The sequence below is a fragment of the Thalia democratica genome, chromosome 8 (genome assembly GCF_965202585.1).
Source record: "Thalia democratica chromosome 8, ktThaDemo2.hap1.1, whole genome shotgun sequence".
In the NCBI taxonomy this organism is placed as follows: Eukaryota; Metazoa; Chordata; class Thaliacea; order Salpida; family Salpidae; genus Thalia; species Thalia democratica.
This window is the reverse complement of record NC_139172.1, coordinates 45,562,921-45,573,853: the sequence shown is the minus strand read 5'-3', so window position 1 is coordinate 45,573,853 and position 10,933 is coordinate 45,562,921.

The following is a 10,933-nucleotide window of genomic DNA, read 5'->3' as shown; positions in this document are numbered from 1 at the left end:
CGAGCACAAGCCGACATAGAACCTCGTCTCAACGCCAGAGTTAACTGTGGCCTTGTAGACGATGTTCTCTGAACGGCAATTGCCCCCTTTCAAATTATATTTACAGCTACCAGCGCAGCCACATTGACTTTGAATTCCTGAGTTTTGATTTAAATTTTTTGGTTGTGTGCCTTAATGATATTCTCTACATTTGCTGTACCCGAATAACTTTTTCGCATAATATGTTTGCTGAAAATTTTTGTTAACGGATTTTGTTTATTGAAGTTTTTTTTGACTAGATTTATAAATTTTCTACCAATATTGGTTTTTACAGAATTACTAAAAGGAGGGTTGTACCAGATTACATTTCTTTTTCTTTTGTATTTTTGATTATTAGGTTAATGCTCAGGTTTTTTAAATTTAAGTTTGTTATCGTATCCGCATTTCTTCATTATTTTTTCATATTCATCTTTAGTCTTTAGAAAATTTTCTTCTTTGCTTGATCGTTTATTTAGGCGTTGATTTATTGTGTTAGGAATTTTTTTTATAATGTTTTTAGGGTGGCTTGATTGTTTGTTGACATACTTAATTTTAGCGTTTTGTTTCCTGTAAGGCATAAAAGAGATATCAATCAAGTTGAGCTTCACATCTAGGAAGTCAGTTGTCACTAGTAGAGATTCCACAGTGACTCTCAACCCCATATATTTGAAGCAGGCATGAGTCAGTTTTTTTAGCTTCTCAACTTTAAAGCCAGAAGAGTTGGGCAATACAGCTAGACCATCGTCTCTGTATAACCCAACTCTATCTAAACCAAAGATATCTTTTAACCCGTCTAACAAGAAAAGTCCAACAAGTTCGCATAGTTCTGCGCCCATGTAGGATCCCTGTATTACATCAAAAAGTGAGTTGGTGGTATTTTTTCCCTTTTTACGCCACAGAGCTCCTTGTTCGCAGAATACCGATTTGCAGGCATTTCTTATCAGACTTAAGTCCTCGGCAGGTACGCTAATGTAATTATTAGAAAAGTTCAGTGATTTAATCACCAACTCTTCACTAATAGAAGGATAATAATCGACCACATCGAACTTGAAAAAGCTTGAAAAGACACAGAACCAAAAAATTTTAAATCTAAACTCAGGAATTCAAAGTCAATGTGGCTGCGCTGGTAGCTGTAAATATAATTTGAAAGGGAGCAATTGCCGTTCAGAGAACATCGTCTACAAGGCCACAGTTAACTCTGGCGTTGAGACGAGGTTCTATGTCGGCTTGTGCTCGACTCAGTTTAGATTCAGGTATGCCAATCATAAAAAAATCTTTTAAAGGCGGCATATATGAAAATTACACTGAACTTTCGAAGTATGTTTGTGGCTTAAAGCGCAGCGGCATTGACTTCGAAATATCCTGGGAAGTTATAAAAAGAGCACAGCCTATAGCCGCAGCAATAACCCAATATGTAGGCTGTGTCTCAAAGAAGTATCAGCCGTTGTATATGCACTGAAAGACAGGAGATGCCTAAACAAAAGAAGCGAGTTTGTATCGTCTTGTAGACATAAAAAAAAATCGCTTTTAAAGTTTAACAAGTTTTAATTTCATCTTAAAATTACCTAAATTTTAATTTGCATCTAAATTTTATCTTTATCTCTTTCAATTATCTGTCCTAATATATAGTTACTCACTGAAGTTATATGATTTTTTGCTAGTTTATTGTCGATTGGTTATTTAATTTTTGCACGAGCCGTTTTGCATGATTTTTGATAGTTTCAAAATTACGTCATAATCTATTTATGCAAAAAAATTTAACTTTCATTAGTAATTTTGTTTTGTGCTTTATTTTAAACTTGTTTTGAAGATAATGAGAGAATAGTCACGAAACTCGAGTCCTTTGAGTTTTGCATCTTTAAATAAACCTTTTTAATAATAAAGCCCTCAAGATGGGCTCCGTGTGAAAAAATTAATTTATTAAGTTAAATAACTTAATTCTATATATATATATATATATATATATATATATATATATAATAAGGTTAATATTCAAACTTTAAAACCTTCTACTGAGCCCACTTAAAGGGCTTTTAAACAATTTATTGAAATGACGATTTTAAAAACTTTGGAACATATATTTCATAAAGACAAAAAAGATTGTCTTTAATCTTTAGCCAGTTCAAATTTAAAATAAAAAGCATTTTAGTAAACAAAGATGCAAAAGTTTACAAAAAAACAAAAACAATATGACGTAAGAATTGAACATTGTACATTACAGATATTCACTACAAAAATCGATCTACCATCTAACTAATCAAACAACAAAAAATTAACGAAAACAACAGTTGATTGACTATAAAATAGTTCAAAGTTTGTTGTATTTAAAAGGAGCTTTTTCATATGTCGACAAGACGATATGAATTCATATTTTCTTGTCGACATATGCAAAAACTCTTGTCTTTCAGTGAATATACAACGGTTGTTGCTTCTTTGAGACACAGCCTACATATTGGGCTATTGCCTATATTTGAACAAGCCGTTTTGCATGATTTTTAGTGGTTCCAAAATTACGTCATAATCTATTTATGTTAAATTTTTTAACTTTTATTTTTGTATTTTGTTTTGTGCTTTATTTTAAACTTGTTTTGAAGCTGATAGTGAAAAGTGCATAGGCACGAAACTCGAGTTCTTTAAGTTTTACATCTTTAAATAATCCTTTTTATTATGTATATATATTTACATATATATTGAGCTTTCGAAGTATGTTTGCGGCCTAAAGCGCAAAAACATTGATTTTTAATTAACTTTTGAGGAGATAAAAAGAGCGCAGTGAATAGCAGATGGTAATAACCCTGTTTGTAGGCTGTGCTAAAAAGGATCAACAGCCGTTATGTATGCGATAAAAAGGAAGGTTGTTTAAATAAGAGGAGTGAATTCATATCGTCTTGTCGACATATGAAAAAAGCTCCTCTTAAAAAACAACAAATTTTGAAGTATTTTATAGTCATTAACTGTTGCTTTTGTAAATTTTAGCTGTTTGAAAGTTAGATGGTAAATCGATTTTTGTACTGAACTCTTTTAATGCACAATATAACGTCATACTGTTTTTTGTTTTATTGTATTGCTTTTGCTTCTATGTTTAGCAAAGTGCTTTTTACTTTAAATTTAGCTGGCTGAAGATTTAGGAATCTAGTCTTATGAAACACGTGTACCAGTATTTTTGGAATCTTATTTTTCTAATAAATTATATATATATATATATCTATTTATTTATTTACCTAATTCAGCTATGTATCAAACATTGTAAAGCAAAATAAACAATAAGTAACGAAACTATTTATGTGTTAATAATTTTCAAAGATGAGTTTTAAGTTTTTATACTTTTTATTATAAAACGAATAACTAACTAAAAAAACGAAAAAAAAAAGAAGTGGATGTGCTAAAAAGTTTTTAACTTGAACTATTGACCCTTTTCAAGAATGAAAATTTAATTATGTCAAATTTTAAAGTATTTCAAAAATAAAAAGTATATAACAATACCTTAGTATATGTATAGTTCTATAAATTCTAATTAGTTTGTTAAATATCAAAACAATATTGTTAAAATCTTCGTAAATCTTAAACGTACTGACATATTTTTTATATACAAGGTACTTTCACGCTAGAAGACTATAGAAGATCTTTTGTTACTTCAAAAGATTCTTCTGACCATTCATTTTTGTTGGTATCATAAGAAATTATTTTCGACGACTCGTCTAGTAAGACAAAAATTTTGTTTTTGATAGAACAAGCCCCACTAATAAAAAACCAGTCAATTTCTGGTGATTTAATAGTGATAAATTCTTTACAATTATTGTCAAAAACTTAACAATTTTCTGTTCCTTTTGAAATTACATACGATTTGTTTTTAACAACAACTAAACTGTGGTTACATTTAGCAAAGTTCATATTTGGCATTGTTGACCATCTATTTGGTATAACATCGTATGATTCAACAGAATTCAAAAATCTCCCATTACTACTCCATCCACCGGAAACTACAATTCTATCTTCAAAAACTGCACAAGCTGCACTTGATCTTGCTTCGTTTATTGTAGCAACATTTTTCCAACTGCTGTCTTCTGTATCAAATTGTAAACAAGAATCTGTTTTACCTCCATCTTTGTTACCTCCTATAACAAATATTTTATTCAAGAATGCACATTGACAATAAAAAGTACGTTTATCATCCATTTTAGCAACTTGACTCCATGTTTTAGAAGTTAGTGAGTATTTATCAACATAAATTATCCAATCAACATTGCTATTCGCACCACCAAAAACATAAATATCACCTTTTACATAAACTGCTTTTAGACCACAACGGGCCGTTATCATTGGTGGATAAGTTTCTACATCTCTTACTTTATTAACATCAACACAACTTACATTGCTACAAGTAATTGATGTTTCTTGTTTATAACCCCCTGAAACCAGTAATTTAAAATACTTTTGGTTACAATACCTACTTGCATGATAATTACTTGAAAATTTATGAGCACAATTTAATCTAATGTCTACCATTTTATTTAAAAACTTTACACAACCATCGACCTTTGTAAATTTTGAATCATTTAACAGATGTTTTATAGTTTCTGTTGAAAGCAATTGAAGACGAATTTTAGATAAAATATCTTCAGCATACTTGCTACGTTCTTCAATGCTGTGCCTCAGCCACTTATCAACTACTTTAAATACTTCAATTTCAGAAGTGATAAAAAGTTCAGAACTTGCAAGTATTTTAGAAATAAAGTTATATTCTAGTTCTAAAAAGCTTTCACTGTCACTCACGATTGTAAAAATACGTTCTATATAGCTAAGGGTTGAACTTTGAAGGCTAGATAAATTGAACAGATAAACAAAATGGTAAACAGAAGCAGCATTTTTCATTTGAATTTTTTCTTTAAAGATGGTACAAATTTTGCTAACTCCATTTTCGTTTAGGTAAAGTTTGTTAAGTCTTGTAGCTGTAACTATTTCAGATATTTTTCGCTTCTTCATACCTGAATAATTTACTATTTGTTACTAAACAAATCAAACGCTTTAAACAAAAAAAAAAACTCTAAACTTTTTTTTATGTTTCTTTATAGCCGGGGTAGGCAAAATGGTCGCAGAGAAAAATCTGTGGCCCGCCAGTACGTTTTTCATTTGAATGAAATGCGGTCCGTGATAGAAAATTCTGCGGCCCGCGGACATATAAATGTGGCCCGCCGAACAATTATTTACTTAATGTAAAGTTATTTTTTTGGTAAAAAAAGTTTAAATTGATCAGTTTCGTTTTAAATACCTGCATTGCATTTTAAAACATTTAAAGAACTTAACTATTTTTGCTTAAAATGTGAAAAAGACAGATTAGCATTTGATTAGTATATATTTCCGGTTTCATAATAATTTCCTTCATACAACAGTAATTTATTGTCTGAAAGTAGAACGTAAAGAGGGCTAGGATGTAGTAAGTTAGTTATATACAGGGTTGCTAAAGGACCTGGAATCTTGAAAAAAATCACTAAATGACCTGGAAAACCTTGATTTCTATAAAACTTTAACATATTTATGATACAAAAACTTATCGTATGATAGAATTTATTTGGAATCAATAATTTTTTTTATCACAAATCCCATAAAAAAATCTTTACGATATCTTATCAATGTCTTTATACTATAGAACACATTTTTTAAATTAAAAAGTTTTTAAAGAAAAATATACCCTAAAACGTTGTATCTAAAAACCTGAAAGAAATTTTGAAAACCAGGAGAAAATTTACGAAAAAATGTTTGACCACCCTATATATAATACCTATTTAGTAATAAACTAAATGCAAACGTTATCCTTTTTGTACAGTAATTAACTAAAATGTCATTTCATTGCAGTTTAGGTGTTTTGTTAAATATGAATTTTATACTTAAGTTTCTTATATAGATGTTATATCATTATAAATTATATTTGAGTGTACACAAAAACCTTTTATATTAATTTACAAAAGTAATAATAAAATAATAAAAAATAGGGTTTATTTTACTTTGGTTTTAATATATTTTTTAAATTTTAAAAGTTTTCATTACAAAATAATTTAATTTTCATGCACAACTATGTACGAAGATACTTATATTTCAAACCACTTTTTTAATTAATACTTAAGTTAGATTAAGTGTAGTTTGTGCATAATACTCTATTATCATTATTATTTCTACATGTAATATCTAAAAGTGTGCACAGACACATTTATAACAACATATATATAACATGAATTAAAATATATTTTGTTAAGCATGCATTTTTATTTAAAAAAAAACATTCAAAATAAGTTAATTTTTTGAATTGCTTAGTAGTATACAGAAATGCTGTATTTTGGAACTACCTATTTCGTCAACCTAGATTTATGGATGATGAGTTTATTAAGTTTGTATTTTTTAAATCAATATAGTTTACATTCTAAAAAAACAAGAACTAAAAATTGCCACAAGTTTATATTAAGAAATTTTGAAGACTTTTTAAATATCAGGCAAGTTTAAGCATTTATTATTTTTTGGCTTGATTTGTTTTTTTTTAATATCAGGCTAGTTAAAGTCTCTCAGGCTAGCTTTTTGGTTTCAAAAGAGACTAAGTAAACTTATGATGTGTGCTTTGTTCAACTCACAGCGTTGATTTGAAATATAATATATATTAGGTTTTAAGTCTTGATGCTAAATAGTTTAAAATAAAATTTATACTATCAGTATACATAAAATTATATTGCCTAAAAACCGTGAATTCCGGAAAAGCTTCGAAATTGAAAACTTGTGCTAAGAAAGTCTCTAACAACCTGGATTATGAGAATTTTTAAAATATTCTGAAATTTTAAACGAATTGTACATGTTTTAACAATCACTATTGCTCAGTAAAAGATAATTTATCTACTTAAATAATATTTTAGTAAATTTTTGTACTTTCGTTAAAAGTACTAAAAAAACTTAATTGTCTATTTAAGCTGACTTATATGTTTTTTGTCATACATTAAATGGCTGTTAATAATTATCCTTATTTATATTTTGTCAAATTTGTTTTAAACAGGGTTACCAAACAAACAGGCTAGTTTAAAAATTTGAATAGGACTAGGTTAAACCTGTATAACACATTTTTAAAGATTAAGGTTATGTACTTTTTATAACCATGGTATTTTAGTTACATAATTAAGTTGATTAACAGTAAGTTTTTTGGTTTTTCAATTTTTAACAGTAGGCTAGTTTGATATAATTCAAAAATATTTTTTTAAAGTGGCAACCATTTAAAAGATTAATAAATTACTAATAAATTTTTTTGTTACTGTATTTCAGCATTAATTAAGTTGAACATTTTGTATTTTTTACAACACAAATAGGTATTAAATTTTTTTATTTAACTAATTACTGATTTTTTAAAGTTTCATTGTTATAACGAAAAATTATTTTTTAAAATTGAGATGTTTAAAAATATGAAAAAGTGGTCCATAAAACAATAAATGTTATAATATAATAATGTATAGTGACTCAACAATGTTTTTCAAGCTCTATTTTAATAGAGAACTAAGTTATAAGTAAAAAAAAATTTTAAGTAACTTATTAAATTTTTAAGATACTAAATAGTTTAATAAGTCTTGAGTATATTTGTCAATGTAAATTATAATTAAATAGTTGGTAACTTAATTAGGCATTCTATGTGTATCTAAAAGTCATTAAAAATATTAAACTGAATAAAAGTAAAACTTTCTCTACTGGACTAAAACTAAAACAAAAAGATCATTAAAATGTCAATAAAACTAAAACTACGGCCCGCGAGAGCAGAGATGTTAAATCGCAGAGCACAAAATCCCCGCAGTAGAATAAAAAAATAAAATCCCCGGAAATAGAATTAAAATTTCTTATGAAAGAAAAAGCTGTATTTTACAAGTTGAGAACATAAAAGTTTCATATATTCAATTACACCAACATATTTAAAACCATATTGTTTTTATAAATATGAATGCCTTAAATGTAAGTTTATGTTTTTTATTTTCATAAGGTTAGTTTTAGTCACTTTATTGTTAATTTAATCATAACTACCTTTTAACCTTATAGTTGTAGGTAATGTTTGGTTAGAAAAATTAAAGAAAAGTATCTTCCACTTATTTAAATGGTTAATAAACTAAAAACATTGTAGCTTTGGAACTAATTGATGTTAAGTTAATTTATTATTTGATTTTTTTTTCCAAAAATTAGATGAAATAGACAATTTTTTTTTCTTATATCCTACTTTTATCAAATTATTTGAATTTTTAAACTTGAAAATAAAGTTTGATTATTATATTTTTTTAAGATTCATTATAAATTATTTTATTAAGACATAGATTTCACTTAAAAGTAATTTGAATATAATTTATTATTTTTGTTTACAAACTTGAAACTACTATTTGCTAAGTAGAAATCTATTTAAAATTTTTAATTTTTAATGTGGCAAATTTATTGAGTCTTTTTTTATTATAATTAGGTAATTTATCTAAAAAAAAATTTATTAAAGTTTATGTTTATAATTTACCTCATTAAAATTTTTTCAAAACTGTTTAAATTTTTTAAATAAATTATAAAAGAGGTGAATTTCATGGTTAAGTTTAATTATTTATAGTTTATTGTAGAATAGTTGTTTTTAAATATTTTTTACATAAATAAGGGTAAAATATTTACTATTAATTTTATAATTATTGATAAGATAAAATATAAATTGAAAGCTTTATTAATTCCTTTTATTAATATAATTTAATATTTTTATTAACAAACTTGAAACTACTATTTGCTTAGATGAATTCTATTTTAAATTTTTGATATGGCAAACTCATTGAGTCTTTTTTTATTATAATTAGGTAATTTATTAAAAAAAAAATTTATATTTGAAAGTTTTAGTATACAACTCAAGGTTTTTACAACTAGTTTTGTAAATTGAGCAGACTTGCAACAAGGTCAGGAAAAGTCAGAAAACTCAGGAAAAGCAAAAATAAAAACAAGTAACAGGAATAGTAAAGTAAATCTTTTTTTGAAAACAGTCAGGAAATTTGACTAAATTAAAAAAAATTATCAGATTTTGTCAGTTTAAATTTACTAGATTCCTTATATTTAAAAACAAGTCTTTGAATGGTAAAAGGTTAATTAAAATTCTTTAAAGTGTGATTAAAATTGAAAAAATTTCCAAGTATTTTACAAAATTACTTAATTATCAATGCCTTCATCTTGTAAAATTAAATGAATATCCTTTATAAAAATGCTAAATGTTTCTATTAAAATATTCTAAAACTACCCTACTTGAACAAGCAGTTTTTGTATGCAGTTTGATAATCTGTAGCATTTCTTAGTAAAACAATGATAATACACATAAGTTTATCTAGCATATTTTAAAATTTAATTGTTTTTTTTAGGTGAATGAATTATTTCATTTTAATTTAACACTAGGTTTAGTGTTTTGGGTAATAAGTTTATGTGTATAATTTACCTGTTTATAATTTTTTCAAAATTGTTTATATTTAAAAAAAAATTATAAAAGAGGTGAATTTCATAGTTAAGTTTAATTATTTATAGTATATTGTAGAATAGCTGTCTTTTAATATTTTTATATAAATAAGGGTAAAATATTCACCTCAATATGTTACATGAAATGTTTAATCTTTTCTCTAATAAATAGAACTGTTCTAGATTTTAAAATGTAGTTTAAAAATAAATTAATTTAAATTAAAAATTAATAATTTGCCAAGGTTTATGTTGCACTAATAACAAGGATGAAAAATAGTTTCACCATTATATTGAAAATTTTATTTATAAAAATAATATATATTATTAAATTTTAACTACATTTAAAAATCTAAAAACTATTTTTCATTAACAATAAACTTGTTTTTAAAGCCTGGCGTTGGTTTAATTGTTCTATTTTTATAGATTGAATTTAACCAAAATTATTATGGCCCATTAAAAATTGTTGTTAATGAGAAATAAAAGAAAAAAAAAATTGATTTTTAAGATCATAGGAGGATGAATATATTTTTTAACATTTTGATATTAATTTGTTATTTTTATTAAGTATAACCATATCATTAATATTTCAAAGAACTTTTCCTGAAAATTTTTAAAATTTAAAATTTAAAAACTTTTATAAATATATTAAGAAGTTGAAACATTTAAATTTGTGGTACCTTGAAGAAATTATGTATTTTTTTTAAACACATGATACAAAAAATTATAGTCAATAAACAAAAATGTTAATTAAAACTTAAAATCACAGAAATTTTTTTTTTGTACTTTATAAGTTTTTTTTTTTTAAAGCATTAAGCTAAAGAACTTTATTTTTGTTATAAAAGAAAGAGCTTATGTATAAAATTAATATGATATACTGTTTTAATTTTACAAACAAAATGTTATAATAATAAAGTACAATGTAAATTAAAAATTTTAAAAGTTAACTTTTTACAAATTTTATTAAAACAAAAGTAAAAAAAAAAATAACTAATGAAATTTTAATATAAGGTAAAAAATGTGAAAAAGTTAGCTACAAATTGTTACTTTAGCATTTTAGTTGCTATAGTAAACAGCTGATATTAACAGCTGTAATTAACTGGCATCTTGATTATAACATGACTGCACAGCTTCATTAAAGCAGTCAATCTCAACCTTAATTTTGCTATTTACATCGGACTTACAATACATACATATATATATATATGTATATTTCACTCAAGCTGGAAACTTATTACTTGTATAACTTTATATTTGTAGTAGTGTGTACGGCTTAAGTTACCGTTTTAAAATCAAAGATATTGCTTTTCGTATCAACAAATTTTGTTGGCAATAAAATTGGTTTTGATCATATTTAATACGGCGATCTAATTAGTTGCTGAAGTTCTTTTATGACGTCACTAAGACAATAAAAAGCGACAGTTTGATGTGTAGTTGATAGTAA